Raw genomic sequence first — 19897 nt, 5'->3', positions numbered from 1 at the left:
TTTGAACTCAGACCCGCCACACTTGTTGCGACCGGAGGCAGCCAAGCCCTTGTCTGTCCCCGGAGCCCCAGCGAGAGCTACCAGCCGCGGCGGCAACGTCCTGTGGCTTCTTTCTCGAAAATCTTTTATTTTTGGCCTGAGCCAGCTAATGCTCGGCCAGCGTATCCAAGGAAACCAGGATGCTTGGAGCAACTGTACCCACTCTCCCTGCTAAAACCATCAGACGGCTAATTCGGGCTTCTCTAGTTATTTATTTATTTTTAGACCCCCGTGTATCGTTTTACACCCTCTCCCCACAAACGCGACCATCAGACACACGTGTCCCAGGCACATGACGATGAGCCCGTTCTTTTCGGGGGCGGTTGGCTCTGTGCTCCTCGTTTGTGAGCCTTCCCAAGTGAGGCGTGAGCTGGCCTAGGTCTCCAGCCCACGTCCGGCCTCTTCGGGGTCGGTCTAGAACCCCCAGGCCTGAGGTGTGGCCCCAGGTCAAGATTTCTGAGCGTTCTCCCTGTCGTCACTCGGGGCCGGGTAACTCTCTGTCCTGTGGGCGCTGTCGTGATGCCAGGGGCGACGTCTCCTAGTTGTGACGAGCCCCGCGGCCTCCACACACGACGTCCTGCGTGTCTGCTCCGGGTGGGGGCGCCTGGTGCAGTACGGGACCCCCGTTAACAGTCGGGTTCAGGTACACAGTGACTTATTTTTGGCGTGCGTCCGTCCGTTCCATATTTAGGACATACTTACATTAAAAAGTGACTTGTTGGGGCGCCTGGGTGGCGCAGTTGGTTAGGCGTCCGACTTCAGCCAGGTCACGATCTCGCGGTCCGTGAGTTCGAGCCCCGCGTCAGGCACTGGGCTGAGCCTGTTTCCGATTCTGTGTCTCCCTCTCTCTCTGCCCCTCCCCCGTTCATGCTCTGTCTCTCTCTGTCCCAAATATAAAAAAAAAATAAAACGTTGAAAAAAAAAATACTTATAAAAAGTGACTTGTTTGGGGGCCCCCGGGCGGCTCAGTCTGTTGAGTGTCCGACTCTCGATTCGGGCTCGCGTCGTGATCTCGAGGTTCGCGAGATCGAACCCCACGTCAGACTCTTGGCTGACAGAGTCTCTCTGCCTCCCCCCCCCCCCGCCTCAAGATAAATAAATGAACATTTTTCAAAAGCTATTTGTTGACATTTAACGGGGTGTCCTGCATTTTTATCCTGTAACTCTGCCGACCCTAACGAGGGGGCAACAATCACTCCGTGTCCGAAATCCCTGCCCCCGGGGCCCGTGGTCTTACCCCCCCGGCCTCAGTTTCCTCACCTAAAATGCGTGCAGTATTAATACAGACCTCGTCAGCGTGTTCCGGGCAGTAGAGGAGCAGAGGCAGGTGGGTGTCCCCAGCCAGCGTCAGGCGCTGTTCCCTAGGAGACATTGTGGGGGCCTCAGTGATAGAAGCCTTCCCACTTTCTCCCGTTCTCTGCCCGGGGTCGCCTGTGGGTGACCGTTTAACCAAGGACCCACGCGCGTCGAGGTTCACGGTATGATCCTGCCTGACCTTCGGACACACCTTTGCGACCATCCTCACCGTCGTGATTTCTGAACACCTCCCTCGCCTGCTAGAAGGTTCCCCGGGCCCCCCCGGTCACCTGCCTCCCGCCCCCGCCCCCGAGGCAGCCACTCATCTGCCTCTGTCACTATAGATTACTTTGCATTTTCTAGAGTTCTGTATAAATGGAATCATACAGTACGGGCTTTTTTTTGCTCCGGCTTTTTTTCGCTCGACATAATTATTTTGAGATTTGTGCGCGTCGTCGTGTGTAGCAACAGCTCATTGCTTCTCATTTCTGGGCAGCATTCTTCCGCAGGAATGTGCCCCGGCGCGCTTAGCCGCGCACCTGTTCATAAACCTACCTCTTCCGTGTTTTGTGTGTTTTTCAAACCGCGCGATTATTTATCGAGGGATAACACACATGCGCAGAAAAGCGCGCAAATCAGACGTGACCCGGTGAGTGACTTTTCCCGAAGTGACCACAGCGGCACCCTGATGGAAAAACGGGACATGACCAGCACCTCGGACCCCCCCCCCCCCCCGCCCCTTCGGGTCACTCCCTCCCATTCGGCGACAGCCCCCACCCTGTTTCTTCTAACCCGCAGATCCAGCTGGTGGTTCTGGAACTTTGCCACACACCCTGTTTGTGCGTCTGGCCTCTTCCCTCGATGCTACGACTGTAACGTTCCTCTCTGTTCTTGTGAACGTCCGCAATTTGTTCCCTCACTGCTGGGGAGTAGTCCCTGGTGGGAACACGCCACAGTTTGGTTACCCAGCCTCCTGTTGAGGAATATTCGGGCTGTTTCCAGTATTTGGCCACTAGGAACCATGCTTCTGTGAACATTTGGGCAGGTTCGGAATCCTTTCCTCAATTCCTGTATCCTCCTTCCCTCCCTTCCTTCCTTCCTTCCCCCTTCCTCCCACCTCTCCTTCCTTCCTTCCACCTTTCCTTCCTTCCTTCCTTCCTTCCTTTCTTCCTTCCTTTCCTTCCTCCCTCCCTCCCTCCTTCCTTCCTTCCTTTCCCCCCTTCCTTCCTTCCTTCTTCCCACCTTTCCTTTCTTCCTTCCTTCCTTCCTTCCTCCCTCCCTCCTTCCTTCCTTCCTTTCCCCCCTTCCTTCCTTCCTTCTTCCCACCTTTCCTTTCTTCCTTCCTTCCTTCCTTCCTCCCTTCCTTCCTTCCTCCCCCCTTCCTTCCTTCCCCCTTCCTTCCCCTTTCCTTCCTTCCTTCCTTCCTTCCTTCCTTCCTTCCTTCCTTTCCTTCCTCCCTCCCTCCCTCCCCCCTTCCTTCCTTCCTTCCTCCCACCTTTCCTTTCCCCCTTCCTTCCTTCCTTCCTCCCACCTTTCCTTCCTTCCTTCCTTCCTTCCTTCCTTCCTTCCCCCTTCCTCCCTTCCTTCCTTCCCCCTTCTTCCTTCCTTCCTTCCTTCCTTCCTTCCTTCCTTCCTTCCCCTTTCCTTCCTTCCTCCCTCCCTCCTTCCTTCCTTCCTTTCCCCCTTCCTTCCTTCCTTCCTTCCTCCCTCCCTCCTTCCTCCCTCCCTCCTTCCTTCCCCCTTCCTTCCTTCCCCTCTTCCTCCCCCCTCCCTCCCTCCCTCCCTCCCTCATCTTCCTGCTTGTCCCCAACTAGGCCATAAGCCTTTTGAGGGATAAAACTGTATCTCACTCACCTTTGTAACTTGGTGCCAGGAACCATAAAGTCTCCAGCCCCAACCAAGCTGTTGGGAAGGGGTGGCTTGCTTCCATGAGGACAGGAGAGCATCAAGTCTGAAGAGCCCCCACTGTCCTTTGCGGGGAATCCCGGAGGCACGTCCTAGGTATATGCTGGCCCAGGAGAGCCAAAACGCGGGGACGCTTCAATTCAGGGACAGGTACGTGGGGCTGGAGATCTGGGGTTACAAAAGAGGCACTCGGGGTTTGGTTCCCGTCTTTACTAAGCTGGCCTTATAGGATTGTTTCCAGGGTGTCCCCAGGGTTTGCTGTCCAGGCTTTTCCAGCAGAAGGTAAGGATATGCTCAGCTGTCTGCTCTGTATCTTTTCCATGCCGTCCAGCAGGAGGGTTGCCGGATAAAGTAAAGGGTGCCTGGCTAAATCTGAATTTCAGGTACACAGTGGAGAACGTATTAGCATAAGTATGTCCCAAATATTGCAGAGGACACGCTTCTACTACAACGTTCTTCATGGTTTAACTGAAATCCCAATATGACTGGGGATCCTGGATTTTTCATTTGCGATATCTAGCAATCCTATTCAGCAGAGCTGCGTTGGATGAATGAATGAACGAATGAATGAATGAATCTTTTGTAGTTATCTATTGTCGTCCAACAAGTGACCGGAAGCTTCGCAGCTGAAAACAACACACATTCAGTATCTCACAGTTTCTGTGGGGCGGGGGTCCAGGCGTGACTCAGCTGGCCTCTCTGCTCCTACATCACAGCTGGCTGAGATCAAAGCATGGGCTGGGGCTGCGGTCTCATCCGAAATCAAGGTGTGGGGCTGGGAAAGCATGGGCTTCCAAGGTCCCTCGGGCTGCTGATGGGACCGATTCCCTCGGGGCTCTGAGACTTTCGGCCATTTATTTCTTCAAAGACAGTGGGGAGAACAAGCCTCCAGAGCAAGTGGGCCAGCCGCATGGGGTCTTACACCAGCACGTGAGCAGGGGAGTGATGGCCGTCAGCGTCGCCATATCCACAAGGAATCGCGGGAGCGACAGCCCATCCCTTTGCCGTCCCTAGAGGATTGGCTGGCTAAGTCGTGAGGTCTCCGGCCCCCAGAACAAGTCCAGCCACGATCAGGAAGGGTCGGATTGAGATCTGAGACTCCAGCGCGGTGCCCGTGACTTCTCGTGAGGCGCTTTAGAAAGCAAGTTGTACATTTTTCAAAATGAAAATAGCCAAATCGTTTTTTTACTTCTCCACTCGCCCCCAATTATAAAAGCAATACATGCTCATGGGAAAAAAATAGAGAAAACAGAAAATTATAAGGAGACGGAGAGTGGAAAGGATCCAGAATCTTACTGCCCAGAAACACTACTTTTAACATTTTGATGCCTTTTCTTCTAGCCTCATTTCTATGCATATTTGCACACATGGGGATATATATACACACACACACACACACATATATATATGTATATATAAAATACACACACACACGCATATTTCAATATATTGAAGCAAAAATAGATCACACTGAGAACGCTGCTTCGTGGCTGCTTTTCTCCACGTAGCTGTCGCGCTTCCCGTGCTAATGAATATAGATCTCTCCCCGTCTTTCCTGGTGGCAGAGCATCCATGCTGGCTGCGTTATTCCTTATTTGAGCAATCCCCCCGGGGATGGACACTTAGGTTGCTCCCAGGTTTCATCGCTCATATGTGATGCTGTGGAGAACACCCCTGCACGTTGCCCGGTGTGTAACCATCTGATTCTTGCCTTGGGATAGGCGCCCACGGGAGCACCTGTTGCCTCAAAGGGTGGACCCAAGAGGCAGTGCCCCGTGGGGGTTAGGAGGCAAGGGTGTGAGGGCGAATCCAGGCTCTCGCCTCGCCAACTGTCGTATCTGGGGCATGTTTCTTAACCTCTCTGTGCCTCAGTCTGCCCATCTATAAAATGGGAATCACACCGGCCGGTGCCTCCTGGGGCTACTGGGCGGAGTCTTGAGCACTGTCACCCCGTTTAGGGTGGAGGAAGGTGAAATACGGGGGCAGAGGAGAGAGCCACTCTGGTCGGAGGAGCTGGGTTCGAATCCTGGCTCCGCCCCCTCACAGACTGATCGAGGCAGTCGTGAGTGGGGGAGGGTGGGGGGGAGGAGATAGTAAAGAGGCAGACACCACGTGACATCAGACCTTCGCGGATCCCGATCCGGGTCCTACTGGGGAGGCCGAAAGAGGATCTGAAAGGGGTAGGAGCCCAAAGGGGCTTTGGGTTTGCAGGTCTGGGAGGATCTCCCCGAGGATGAGACCCCTGAGCGGAGGCCAGAGAAGCAAGGTGACAACGCTCCTTGGGAAAGGAGCTGAGAGCTCGTGCGGGGCCCGAGCCGGGCCAGACCTAAGTGACTTCGAGGAGCCAAGTAAGTATCACCACTTTGCGGCTGACGACCCCGAGGCCCCAAGACGTAAGCAGCTTGTCCAAGTTCATGGCGCTGGGTTTCCAATCCACATGGCCCTATACCCAAGGCTATGCCCTGACTGAAGGACGTGGGCCGCGTTCGCTCTGCCTTCCGAATATTCAAGAGATGCCGTCATCCCGATTTGTATGGGAAGGGTCCTGGTGTTTACGCTTTGGCAACCACTTAAAAATTAAAATAAATTCTATGGAGATATGACTACAGGTGCGGGCCATGACTCCGTGTATTCTGCCGTCCACTTGCTAAACCTCTGTCCCCTAATCTGGCAGTGTAGACGACACGGACGGTGGAGGATGGTTAGAATCGGGTCCCGGCGGACACAGGTGGGGGCTGTGTCCATCAGTCCGGGGCCGAGCTCCCGCTCGTGAAACTCTCCTCACTCCCCTCCACCTTGCTCGGTGAACCTGAGGAGGTTATGTGTCTAGAATCGTTTCTGCCTTTGCCCCGAAAATAACCGAGTGGGAGCAACCGATCCCTGGACGTGCCTTTCCACCTTCTCTTTGCACAAGGGTATGCTTTGTGCATTCAGAGTACGACTTAGAAACATTCAAGGGGCACCTCCCCCACCATGGGGCAATCCCAGTGGGAGGAATGCATCCGCTGGCCCAGGGGCCCAGGGATCTGGGTGTGAGACCTACAAGCATCGTCTGCAAAGTCAAATTTGGGAAACCACCAAATGCCCTGCAGGAGGGACCTGAATGAGTAACAAGCAGCTGCTCGGGGATGCCAGGGAGCTCTTCACAGGGTGGGGCTGGAGTAGAGCTCTGGCCCGCCGTGGCCCAAGGCTTGTTTTTGTCAATAAAGTTTTATTGGAACACCGCCATTTGTTTACATATTGTCTATGGCTGCTTTCAAGTTGCAATGGCCGAGTAGGTTCAACAGAGACCAGATGGCCCACAAAGCCTAAAATATTTATTATTTGACCCTTTCCAGAAAAAGTTTGCTCCATCAGTAAACACTGAGGTAGAAGGCTCTCCATGACTTCCCGCCTCATGAAAAAGTACCAAAAGCGGGGAGGAGATGTGTGATGGTATACAATGGGATGGTTGCAGTTTTGTAAAGGACAATGAAGACCAAAGTTGGGGAGACATGCCTGCAGATGTATTTTCTAGGTGCACCAAACTCTGCAAGGATACACCCCAACCTGCTAATAATCTCACCTGGAATTTAAGAGGTAATATACTTTATCGAGCATCAACTAGGTGCTAAGCACTGTGCTGAGTACGCCGATCCTCTCCCTTAATTTTACAACAAGACTATCAAGGGAGGTGCTAGGCTGATGCCCTTTTTACAAGTGAGAAAATGAAGGCACAGAGAAGTGAAGTCACTTGCCCAAGGTCACACAGCTTTCCAGGAGCAGAGCAGGGATTTGGGCGTGGGGAGAAAGGCAACACTTTTTACTGGACAAGCGTCTCTGTTGTTGGGCAAGCATGAGGAAGATAGAAACGTGTCTTGATTTGCACGATTCGATTCGGGCGGGTGCCCTATTGTTCTCAGGCCCCTCCCCTACCTCCCAGCATGTTTGTTCTTCCAAGTGGGGAGCTCGGTGGGGGGGATTTTTCAGGAAGGTCTCCAGCAGGATCCCAGACGTGCTCTAGTGATGGGTGAATGTGTGGGAAGCAGCAGGATGGGGAGCAGAGTCTGAGCCCCTAGGTAGGAGGAGCACCCCCTTTAAATTCGGGGCCTGCCAAGCTGAGCACACGTGTCTGCGGGGGAAGCTGGGAGCTCACCTGTTTTGCCCAGATTTTGCAAGGCACGGCATTTCATGAGTGTTATCAAATGGTGACATTTTGGAGCGTAAGTCGCAGGATTGTTGTTAATACTGATTTAATGGTGCTAAAATGATTAAGCATGGCAGGCTTTTAAACAATGAGGTTCATAAAAGGTGTTAATAACCTCTTAAGTGCCTCAGTAATATTCCCGCCTATCATAAACACCCCAATTAGGCCTCTCCGCTTCCCTCTACCCAAGGAGTGAGTGAGGAGGTGGCTGGAAGGTTAGAAGGAACGTTCTGGAGCTAGGAGGAGGTGTGTCCAGTTTGGGAATATCAAATAGCAAGGCTGGGGAGATGTGCACGTGCATTCGAGAGGAGGGCCCGCTTCAGGCTTTTCAGAAAGAGGAACCTGGTCTAGGAACCGCCAAGAATGTGGCAGAGGGGGTGGGGGTGGGGCCCAGGCGACCGAGAGGCGGGTGAGTCCGGCGGGCTGCCGTCTGCTCGCCAAACCCACACAGCGGGAATGGGGCCTCGCGGCTCAGCGTCCAGGTTGTGACAATGTCGCCCGATCACGTGGACGGCTTGGCTCCTCCTCCTGAACCGGCGCACGATGCTCATACCCGGCCCCCCACTCCGGCCCAGAGGTTGAGGATTTCCAGACGGCGGGAGCGTAGCCTTGAACTGAATAACTGCGAGATCACGACCTGAGTCGAAATCGGACACCCGACCCCCTGAGCCACCCAGGCGCGCCCCGTGTCCGTTTCTTTCTGTGTGTCGGTTTTCTCAGTTACCAAGCGGTCATCGCAGCATGAGGCTGGCAGCCTTGTTCTCGAGTCCCTGATGTGTGACGCACAGGGCACGCCCAGGGACCAGGAGTCTGTCGGGTTGGAATTACCACCTGGCCGCATGCCAGCTGGGGGACCTCAGCAAATCTCGAGCCACTCCTAGCTCAGGGTGCAGAGGGCGCCTACTACCTGCCCCGTTTCATGGGGAAAGGTTAGGGCACAGTATGCGGTCAGTGCTCAGTCAAGGTCAGCTAGGTTGTTTGTGCGTCTGGGTTTTCTTCTCTTCTCGCCCCTGCCCGTTCAGTGAATGCCTCCGATTCCCCATCTGAAAATGGAGGTAATGAACGCGTTCTCCTAATGTGGCGGTGTTATCATCCTTGGGAGATGTCATCATCCTTCTTGCATTTTCAGCTTCTAGAACAATCCCCAGTCCACAGGAGGTATACTTAAAAATCGTTCGTTAAATAACTTAATGAATGGGGGTGTCTGGCTGGCTCCGTCGGTTGAGCACCCAACTCTCGATTTCGGCTCAGGTCGTGGTCCCCGGGTTGTGGGACCGAGCTGGGCGTTGGGCTCCATGCTGAGCGTGCAGTCTGTTTGGATTCTCTCTCTCCCTCAGCCCCTCCCCCTGCCCCTAGTGCTCTCTGTCCCTCTCTCTCTCTCTAAAAAAATAAAATAAAATCAGGGGCCCCGGGGTGGCTCCGTCGGTTAAGCTTCCGACTTCGGCTCGGGTCACGATCTCGCGGTTCGTGGGTTCGAGCCCCACGTCGGGCTCTGTGCCGACGGCTCGGAGCCTGGAGCCTGCTTCTGATTCTGTGTCTCCTTCTCTCTCTGCCCCTCCCCTGCTCACGCTCTGTCTCTCTCTGTCTCTCAATAATAGATTAAAAATAAAAGTAAAAAAAATAAAATAAATAAAATAAACATCATGAAATAACTTAATGAATGAGGGTATGAATACATGAATGAATGCCCATGAGCCTGGGGGCATTTTGCTGTTGCTTGTGGTTTGCAGCTACAGTTGGAGCCCTGCCTGGGCGAGGCCCGAGGGGGCAAAGGCCCCTGAGGGTCTCTATTCTGTGAAGTCCTTTCTGGCCAACGAGCAAAGCCCAGAGCCTCTCAGGTTCTTCCCCGGGGGCACCCTTCCTAGGGCTGGGCTCCGGGTAGACCAGCAGGCCTGTCCACTCCTGCTTCTCACCAAGCTCTGAGCGTGAGGTTCTGGGGGGGGTGGGGGAGGAGTGCTGCAGCATGGCCTGGGAGTGACCCCGGCACTGAGCCCTGCTACACCCCTTCCCTCGACCCAGCCCTGTTTACTCCTGACGCATTTCCACTTCCAGATGGGACTCAGCGAGTTTTGCACTTTTATGTCATTGAAGGGAAAGGATAAAAAGGCGATACTTCCCCCCCCCGCCCCCCGGCCCCGCAGGCCTACGAGGATGGCGTCAGACGACCGCCCTCAGCAGGGGCCCACCATACAGTCAGAGGGAGGAGGTCCTAGAAGGGAACAGGCGTTCTCACCACAGGGGTTCTTGTTCTGCTTCCCAAGAAAGGAGGACAAGCCTGAAAACGTGGGAAACACATGGTGTACCAGCTTTGCACACACCTGAACTTCACCGTCATGGCTTTTGCCCTGTCTGGTACCACTCACACCGTCACTCAGCTGCTTTGTTTAAAGCAACTTACTTAAACATTTTTATAGGGTCGGGCGCCTGGGGGCTCAGTCGGTTACGCGCCCAACTCTTGATCTTGGCTCAGGTCATGATCTCGAGGTTCGTGAGTTCGAGCCCCACGTCGGGCTCCGTGCTGACAGTGTAGGGCCTGCTTGGGATTCTCTCTCCCCCCCCCCCCGCCCCTCCCCTGCTCAAGAGTTCCCTCTCTCTCTTTCAAAATAAAAAAATTTTCTAGGGGCGTCTGGGTGGCTCAGTCGGTTGGGCGTCTGACTTCGGCTCAGGTCATGATCTCACGGCTCGTGGGTTCGAGCCCCGTGTCGGGCTCTGTGCTGACAGCGTGGAGCCTGGAGCCTGGTTCAGAGTCTGTCTCCGTCTCTCTGCCTCTCCCCAGCTTGTTCGCTCTCTCTCTCTCTCTCTCTCAAGTACAAAAAAAATTTTTTTTATATAGCATTAAAAAAACCCACTTTTTATTATGGAGAATTTTAACCAAAGTAGCTTGAATAATATAATGCAATGTATCTATCCCATATATAATGTAAAAGATATTATACCATAATATATATATAATTATTTAAATATATGAAAACTGTGTAATATATATGATTTAATGTATCATTGTCTGTAACATATGATGGAATATATAAAATTATATCTAAAACATGCCTAGAATTAAATTAAAATTATTTATAGTATAATGCAGTATGATAGAATAGCCATCAGGCAGCTTCAGAAAATTTCAACTCCTGGCCAGTCTTGTTTCCTCTGTATCTCTACTCGCTGCCCCCAATTCCAGATTATTTTGATGCGAGTCCCAGACACCATGTCATTTCATCCATAAATATTTCAGTATTTGTCTCTAAAGTGTTCGACTCACTTTTAAAACCGAGTTTATCTCAAAAGTGAACTCTACCTCGCTCCGTTAAAAGGAAGATCTGGGTCACTTTCCACAAAGAAGGGAAAATAAACACAAAGAGAACAAACCAGGGCTTCGAGGCGGGTGCTGGTCGGCTCCCTTGACTCAGCGGGGGGCAGCGAGTGCCGGGGGGCGTTAAGGACGAGCTGGTGCCCAGCGCGGACTTTCTCCGTGGCGGATCTCACCGGAAAGGCTGAAAGGGGACGCAAAGGAAAATCCCTCTCCGTGCATCTGGTTCTTTGCTGCTGGATCCAAAGACCCCTCATAACCTCACACCTGCCCGGACCCCCTGCCCCGGGCGACACCGGCCATGCCTAGACGGCACTGCCTTCACCAGGGACAAGCAGAGATGGGACTGTCCTCAGGGAGGCGCTGCTGCGGAGGTTGGCCTGGACCGTGCGGGAGGGCCACCTGCGTCCTGACCCGGGTGGGCACCCCCCCCCACCGAGCGCGTGGCCTGGGGTGTGGAGGAAACTCCCAGGCCTCAGTTTCCTCATCAGCAGAACGGGGGCAGGAATAGCTTACACCACACATGGCTTCGTGAGGCTCAGGTGAGAGGTTTTAGGTAACGTACCCACAGCAGCGACGGACCGAGTGAAACCTCTGTGATTTTGTTGCTGTCGGTGTTCCCGATTCTGTCATTATTAGCAGCTGAGTACGACGGCCACCCCCATCACCTCCTCAGTATCCCCCTGAGAGGTCAGGCTCGGGCTTCCTCTTCTCCCTCCCCTTCCCCGGGGAGGTGGGCAGAACCTCACCCTTCGCCCCCCACCCCCCGGCATTCGGTCCCGATTTCCTGAAACTTTGTGCCACATCTGGGGCGCTCCTGCACCCCCCCCCCCCCGCCGCAGCCCAGTCTGCAGGTCCGTGAGTCACCCTACGGTCTCCCTACTGGGAAGAGCGAACCAGCCCAGAAAAAAAAAACGCAGACTCCCATGGGCGTCCCCAGCCGCCTTCTCCTGACATGAGCAGCGCCTCCCCACCCCCATCCTTGCCAGACAGTTGGGCAGACTGCCAGGTCTGTGATTCACACCCGGGAGGGCAGCAGACAGCCCCCGCCGGGCGCCCGGTGCGTGCACTGCTTTTCTCTCCCCTCTCCTCACTGGGTTGTTTTGCTCTGGGCTGCAAATTCATTTTTAGATCCCGGCCTCCGCCCTCCCCCATCTCCCGCTTCTATTCTTAGAAAGCAAACTGGGATGTGCTTGGGCCTCGCAGTGGAATCAGACAAGTTTGCCCACGTGCTCCGGCTGCCTGAGACACGGAATTAATTAAAAGGCGGCTCGGAGCCGCAGGTTCATTGGCCGGAAACGCAGCTGGCGGGGCCCGACTCTAGGGGGCTGGGGGGGCGGGGGGTGGATGGCTGCTCTGGTCACCTGGGTCCCCCGCCCCGCGCTCCGCAGGGCGATGCTCCGGGGATGGGGCCGCCCTGCCTGGATGGGCTGGGCCGGCTGTGCGTGTTGGTTACACGTACGAACTGTCCCAGCATGTCGGGCTCCCGAGAGATTTGAATTAGGGAAATACATCTGAAAGGGTTTCAGGGGTGGATCGCCTTCCGGAAGCTGAGCAGCTGAACTGTACTTTTCGAGAAGAAGCTGACCTTCCTCAGAGGCAGCCCTGCGGCAAGGGAGGGAGGGTGGGGACAGGCGGAGAAATGCAACAGGGAAGGACGCGGGGGTGACGGGGGCAGGTGTGGGTGCGCGGAGAATGGGCACACGGAAGGACAGCCCGGCGGGAGGGTAAGGGTCTGTGCGGGTTCAAAATCCCGGCCGTGCCGCTTTCCGGCTGTGTGGCCTTGGACAAGTCACTTAACCTCTCTGTGCCTCCATTTTCTTGTCTGTAGCACTGGAACGTTGATCTTAGTAGTAAGTTCAGATGAATAACACGTGCCAGCAGCCCTTGGCACAAAGTAGTGATTACGGATTCGTCTGAATTTATTGTTATGAAGGAAGCGGATGCCCAGAGCAGGGAAAAGAGGGAAAAGTAAGGCCAGAGTCCGATGCAGGCAAATGGCTCCTTCCGTTCATCCCGGCCCGGCGGTTGTCAGTGGTGTTGACGGGGGAAGGAGAGGCGGGTGCGGCCGGGTGGGCACAGAAGCAGGTGACACTAAGCAGAGAGGTCCCCTCTAGGGCCCTCCTCCGTGACGCAAGGGGAGACATCCTCTGAGAGCTCAGATGCCTCCTTCTCCAGGAAGCCTTCCCTGACTGCCAGCAACTTCAGCTGCCCGCTTCTAGCTTCATGCCGCCCCAGGCTCCCCCTTCGCACACATCACGCCGTACGATGATGCCTCTTGTTGGATATGTTTTCTTACCCCCAAAACATTTTCATAAGCGTTTTGCAAAGATTCTCCTTATAAAAAATTAAAAAAAAAAAAATTCAGAAGCATGGTGCGGGGGGGGGGGGGGGGGGGGGCGTTGCCGTTAAAGAAACTTCCCTACAGTTCGGCGTGTGTCCTTCCGGGACCTGCAGGACGGTGGCTGTGTGTTTATCGTTCTGTTTTGTCTCTCAATGGGATCGCACGTGAAGCAAAACGGGAGCTTGGAGACAATGTCTTGGCATCTTTCCGCAGCTGTGCTCGTCTAATTATTCTCTCACGTTTAATTTTTATCGATATTTTCCTTGAGCCTACGACACAGACACACGGGAAAGCAAAGGCGTGCACAGGGATGGCAAGTGCTCCTGAGGCGTCCTGTCCTCCCCACCGTGTCCCCAGCCCCTCTCCCGCTGCTCCTCCTCGCGCGTCCCCGTGGAGACTGTCTACACGCAGAGGCATGGGCTGGATCCCCGGCCTCTTTTCTTTGCACATCCGGGGCGGCGCAAACCGCACCCGCTGCTCCGCCCTCTCCCGCCCTCCCCGAAGCCCGCACCTCGGACGACCCCGCCTCGTCACCGCACAGCGGCCTCCCGGCTCCTGCCCCTTGCGTGCTATTCTGTTGCGTAGACGGGCCACGGGCTATTTGGCGCCCTGGGGATGGGTGTGGAGACGTCCACGCACGTCCCTACGTTCTCTGCCCTCAGGTGGGAGCCCTGGGCTGCGGTGTGTGGGTGCGGGTGTGGGTCGGGGGCTGCTGCCCCGAGAGGAGAGGCGGGTGGGGGGACAGGAGGAGGAGACAGGTGGGGATGGCTGGGTATCTGACAGAGGGCGGGCTCAGGGATGAAGAGGCGACCCCGGGAGACAGATGGCTGGGGCGGCCGCATCCCTTCTGTAAGTACTTTTTAATTGAGGTCTAACAAACCCCGAGTAAACTTAGTTAATTCTATTTGTACAGCTTGATGAAGTTTTACGTGTGTGTCCACCATGGAACCTTCTCCCGGACCCCAGAGGACCCTCACGCCCATTCCCAGGCCGGGACCCCTCCCCAGGTAACCACAGTTCCGACCGAGTCCCCATCGGTCAGTTTCTGCCTGTTCTTGAACCGCATGCACACGGAGCCACGCGCTCTCTGGGTCCTTTTCTGTGTCTCGCTTCTTTTCTCCCGCGCGTTTTGGGGACTGATCCCTGCGTCTGCAAGGGGCCTTGCTCCCCCTGCCCCGCCTCCCTCCCTCCCTCCCGCCTTGTCTCCATGGTTCTCAGCCATGGGGGATCCCTCCCCAGGGGTCGTGGGGCAACACCCAGAGGCATTTCCGAATGGCACAGGTGGGCTCCAGCGGGGAGAGGCCGGGGATGCTGCTAGCCCCCGGTGGTGCCCAGGATGCCCCGGGCAGAGAAGGATCCGGCCCAGGCCCAGAAGCCCTGTGCCCGCCGCGGCGGTTCACGGCAGGAGCAGACGGCAGTGTGCTGGCCCCTCCGGCCGTCGACGGGCACGTGGGCTGTGCCCAGCTGCTCCCGTGGTGCCCCCGCGAGGACCCCGTGCGCGGCTCTCGGTGCCTCCGCGGGCCGTTCTCTCGGGCGCATTCCCGGGACGGGCCGGCCGGTGGGACGGCACCGAGCTGCGGCAGACCCTGCCGCGTGTTCCTCCGAGGTGCCCGCGCGGCCCCTCCGCGCGGGTTCTAGTCACGCCAGCTTCCTGCCAACTCTCGCTCCCCCCTGGCTCTTTCGTTGCAGCCACATGTGTCTGTCTGCCGGAGGTGCGGGCGTCTTGCCCCAGACGCACGAGTCCTCGCGGGCGGCCGTGGGCGTGTGTGGTCGGCCCAGAGCCCGAGCCCTTCGGTTACGGGGGAGAGCCCCCCATGGTGTAAATCTTGGCGGGTTCCACGTCTCCCTTCAAGCTCCGTAGACCTGATCCTCACTTTCCCGTAGCTTCCCTTGCAGCTAGGCTGTGGTTACGTAAACCTCGTGACGTCGCTCTGGGTAGAGCCCGATATCCGCCCCAGCTTCCAGATGGCAAGACTGAGGCTCGGCGGGCGGGGTTAGGCTGTCTCCTCAGGGTCTCATGCCGGTGGTGGAAGGTGGGCCCAGGACCGTCTGGCTCGAAGCTTGTGCTCAGAGACGCGAGGACCGGAGGCCTCTTGCGAGCCTCTCCTTCGGGGCTCTCGGGGGCTGACCTACCCCTGTGTCCCTAACGCCAACACAGTTATTGGAGGACTCAGGGCGTTTCTGGTCTTAGGTCACCTCCACAGCCATGAACTTTGGTCTTGGCTGTGGTCAAGGTCAGTGGAATGGCTTTGGTCTCTCACCCTCCGTTATATGGGAAAAGGTTGAGGGTCATCGAGGGCCCCCTGGACTGTAGGTCTTTGAGGTCAGGCCCCGAGTCTGTCTTCTTCAGTGATGAATATCGTGGCGTCTTGGCACAGGGGGTTGCTTAATGAACCTTTGTTAAATGAAGGAAAGAGATCATTTAGCGGCATGCACGGAAGTACAAACCCTAAACACGACTTCACTCAAAAAAGAGACTTGGTATCTGACGTAATGGGAATTACCCCTCCCAGAGGGAGGGCTTCAGGCGTGTTGCGATCAAGGCTCTGCTTCCATTATGCTGCAAGGCTCTTGGCTTTGCCCTCCTCCACGCGTTGGCTTCGTTCTCAGGCTCCCTTCATACACAGGATGCTGCCAGGAGACCGGTTCCGGGCGAGGGAGATGCGATGACCGCGACTGGCTTAGCCAGGCCAATGGCTGGGTCAGCTTTCCCCAAGAACAGAGGTGCCTGGGAATGGTCGATACCTGAACAAAATTAAGATTCGGCTGGGAAAGAGGAAAGGGGCAGGGGTAACTTGTAGGCAGCCAGTAACGTGCACCACATGACTCTTCAGGTTAAATGTCTCATGAACGTGTAAGAACTCAGGGCGCCCGGCTGGCTCAGTCGGTTGAGCGTCCGACTTTGGCTCAGGTCACCGGCTCGTGGTTCGTGAGTTCGAGCCCCACATCAGGCTCTCCGCTGTCACCGTGGAGCCTGCTTTGGATCCTCTGTGTCCTTCTCTCTCTGCCCCTCACCCGCTCGATCTCTGTCAAGAATAAACATGAAAAAAAAAACCAGGTAAGCACAAAACCAACACACACTCATTCAACCGGCTGAAGGCCTGTATTAGTGATCTAATGCTGTCCAACGACAAAGTTCCCCCAAGCTCGGTGGCTCGCAACCACGGACGTTTACCGTCTCACAGTTTGGGCGGGGGGTCCCCCGTGAGGCTGCAGTCAGGACGTGGGCTGGGGCTGCACCATCTGAAGGCTTGTCCGGGCTGGAAGGTCAAAGGGGCTCACACAACAGAGGGAAGCATGGGGCCTCAGTTCCGCGTCGTGAGGACCTCAGCCCAGGACCGTTGGCGACGTGGCAGCATCTGATCCGAGCCTGAGTGATCCAAGAGAAAGAACAAGGAGATGCCCCAGAGAGACTTTGGCTTTCCCCATGGGAGCAAGCCGCCAAGGCCAGCCTCACCGGAGGAGAGCAGGGCGGCTCCGCGTGTCGGCGGGAGGAGTCGGTGACGTTTGTTTAGCCGCCACGGACGGACGCTTCACCTCGGATCCTTCCATGGAGGCGTCTGCGTGACCGACCTGCACCCGCCCGGTGCCCACACACCCACGCGAGGCCAGGACTGTCTCCGGCCTGAGGGGTTTTCTGCTGCAGATTCGGTTAGAGAGCAGATTCCAAGCCCCCTTCCGTGGGGCTCCTCCTGGGGACTCTCTTGGGCAAGTTTGCCAAAAGGCCAGCTCTCCGGTACTCTGTAACTTTTCTTGCAGGAAAGTTCTGGGCAAATTCTGTAAGGAAGCACCACCCCAGGCCCGGTGGTTTGCACACTGACCCTCCCACCCTGCCCTGAGGGGGCATCGTCACGGTCACCGAAGGGACTGGGACACAGGTGAAAGGGCCACCCAGCGTCACTGGGCGGTGTGATGCCCAGCACCTGTCCTCTCCCCAACATCGCTTCCTCCACGGGGAAGGTGTCTGTTTCGGGGGGAATGTTCTAGAAGATCTGAATCTGTGCGTTTAAAGTAGCATTGTTGTGTTCTGGACTTCGGGGGCCTCTTGGGGGGGGGGCAGGTGGCCACACGTGAACCACGCTTTTATGGAGCAGCGTGGGTGGCAGCTACCATCCGTGAAGGGCTTCCGCTGTGCCGGGGGGGGGGGGGCGGCTGTCTCACCTGTGCCATCTCATCCAGTGCCCGCACCAGGGGTTTGCTGAGGCGGGGCTTGCGAGAACCGCCTGCCAGACAGGAAGCACCTGAGTCTCAGAGACACGCGGGTTACCCACAGATGCTGAGTGGTCGCCTCCGATCCTGGCCCCCTGTGAGCTCCCACCTGCTGCCCCGGAAACAGCCTAGTGACCGCGGAGACCCCAGCACGCCATCCCTCATCCTGAGGCCGGGTGTCACGTGTCAGCGGAGCCACGGCCCCGTGCCCGCTGATGGCACCTGCCGACGCAGACTCGGGCCGGCGGGGAGAGTGGCCGCTCTCAGCACGAGGACGCGGGCGCAGTCAGCTCTCGGGAACGAGAAGGAGGCCGCCTTCCTAAACCACATCGGTATCAATAGTGTGACTGACAGGCCAGCCGGGGAACTCATACATCTTTCCTTCTGGGTTTTCATTTTTCACCCGTGATCCTTTTCGCCCGGCTGGAAGGCGGGGGTTCCAAGCTCACACGCAGAGGCAGGCTCGCTGTGGCTGGACCGATCTTCTGGAACCCCCGCCCCCCCTGCTCTCTGGATGGGGCCAGAGGGAACGTGGCCGCGTGCGTGCAGAAGCCGGGCTGTACTGTGCCTTCATCCGCCCTCCGTAGAGGCCGGTGACCGCCGCCCCCAGCCCCCAGGCCCGCCGCCTTTCCTGAGCGCACAAGGACAGAAGCCATGTTAGGTACTGAGGGACGATGACAAAAGTTTTTAAAAAGGGTTTATGTGATCGTGGGATGGAAAGGATACCTCAGTCAGGGCGGCCAGGGAGAGCCCCTCTGAGGAGGTGACATTTGAGTTAAGGCCTCAGTGAGGAGAGGAACTGCTTGTGGGAAGATCGAGGGTGTGGGGGGGGTGCGGAAAGCAATCTAAGCAGAAGACGGAGTCTGTGCAAAGGTCCTGAGGCAGGAGCAAGCTTGTGGTTGGAGAGAGTGAATTAGTGGAGGATGGGGAAGTTGGGGTGCAGAGAGGGGTCGGAGGAGCTTGTCAGACAGGGTCGGAGGACAGGATCTCGTCCAGTGTGATGAACAGCCATTAAAGTGTTTTTAGTGGAGGTTGGTGGGGGCGGCAGGGATCGGTTCATGCTTCTTAAAGGTCAGCTGGCTGCTAGGTAGGTGGAGGACGCCCGGCTGGAGGTCAGGGATCCCGGTTTGTCTGAGGCAGGAGAGAGGCGAGGGCGGCCTGGACTGTGGTGGCTGCAGTGGAGGTGGTGAGAAGTGATCAGGTTTAGACCATAATTTGGGGACGCAGCCAGTAGGACTTGCTGATGGCTCACAGGTACCACATGAGAGGGTTAAGGTCTGAGCCACGCAGCTAGGTGGACGTGGGGGCCGTTTCCGAGATGGGGAGACTGGGAGGGAGCGGGTTATTTTAAGGAGGGGGGCAGTAATTCTCTTTTGGCCAAATTGTATGCTCAGGCAGTCCCTCACTAGCTCCACACGGCAGACTGGGCAGGGCAGCTGAGAATTAAGGTCCCGGTCCAACAATTTGGGCTTAGTTGTGTCACCTTAGGCAAGTCCCTTACTCTTTTCGAGAACAAGTTTTCTCCACTAAAAAAAGAGGGATAAAAATAATAGTACCTGCCTCCCTCGCAGGTTTGTTATGGTAAAGAGTTCAGTGTCATGGGTCCTGGCACATAATAGGTGCACAAGAAATGAAATCAGTTATCACGAAACATTTAGCTCTGATAATACTTTTCATCTGAGAGCCTATTTGTTTCTCTCTCCTTTCTTTTAAAGTTTATTTATTTATTTTGAGAGAAAGAGAGAGCGTGAGTGGGGGAGTGGCAGAGAGAGATTGGGAGAGAGAGAGAAAGAGAGAGAGACAGAGAGAATCCCAAGCAGGCTCCACATTGTCAGCACAGAACCTGATGCAGGGCTTGATCTTACCAACCACGAGATGATGACCTGAGCCAAAATCAAGAGTCGGATGCTTAACCAATTGAGCCACCCAGGTGCCCCTCAGAGCCTATTTTATCTGATATTAACATGGTCACATTCTTAGGCTCACTGTTTGCATGTTACATATTTCTGGTATCCATTAACTATCAGTCATCAATGGCTTATTGTGTCTCTTGAGGATAGCATATAGTTTTATCTTTTTCCCCCCAATCCATTCTGATGGTCTCTGTCCTTTAATTTGAGTGCTTATCACATTAATATTTAGTGTAAGTACTGATAGAGTTAGATTTGGGTTCACACATTTTGTCATTTTTCTATTCTGTTTGCTTCCTCTGGTTTGGTTTTTTGTTATTGTCTCTTTGCCTCTTCCTTCTTATTCTTCAGTGGTTGGATTATTTGAAGGCTTTTTTTTTTTTTTAAGTTTTATTTATTTAAGTAATCTCTACATCCCATGCAGGGCTTAAACTCACGACCCTGAGGTCAAGAGTCACAAGCTCCCCTGACTGAGCTAGTCAGGCATCCCTGGATTATCTGAAGTTTTGTTTAGAATTCCGTTTTAATTTTCCTGTTGATTTTTATTTTATTTCTTTCTGTTGATTTTTAAAGCTATACTTCTTTGCATTATTTTTTGAAAAAATTTTATATGTTTATTTATTTTTGAGAGAGAAACAGAGTGTGAATAGGGGAGGGGCAGAGAGAGAGGGAGACAGAATCTTAGGCTCCAGGCTCTGAGC

Source organism: Leopardus geoffroyi, chromosome A3, assembly GCF_018350155.1.
Source record: "Leopardus geoffroyi isolate Oge1 chromosome A3, O.geoffroyi_Oge1_pat1.0, whole genome shotgun sequence".
In the NCBI taxonomy this organism is placed as follows: domain Eukaryota; kingdom Metazoa; phylum Chordata; class Mammalia; order Carnivora; family Felidae; genus Leopardus; species Leopardus geoffroyi.
The sequence above is the reverse complement of the archived record's forward strand: the minus strand, read 5'-3'. Positions refer to the sequence as shown.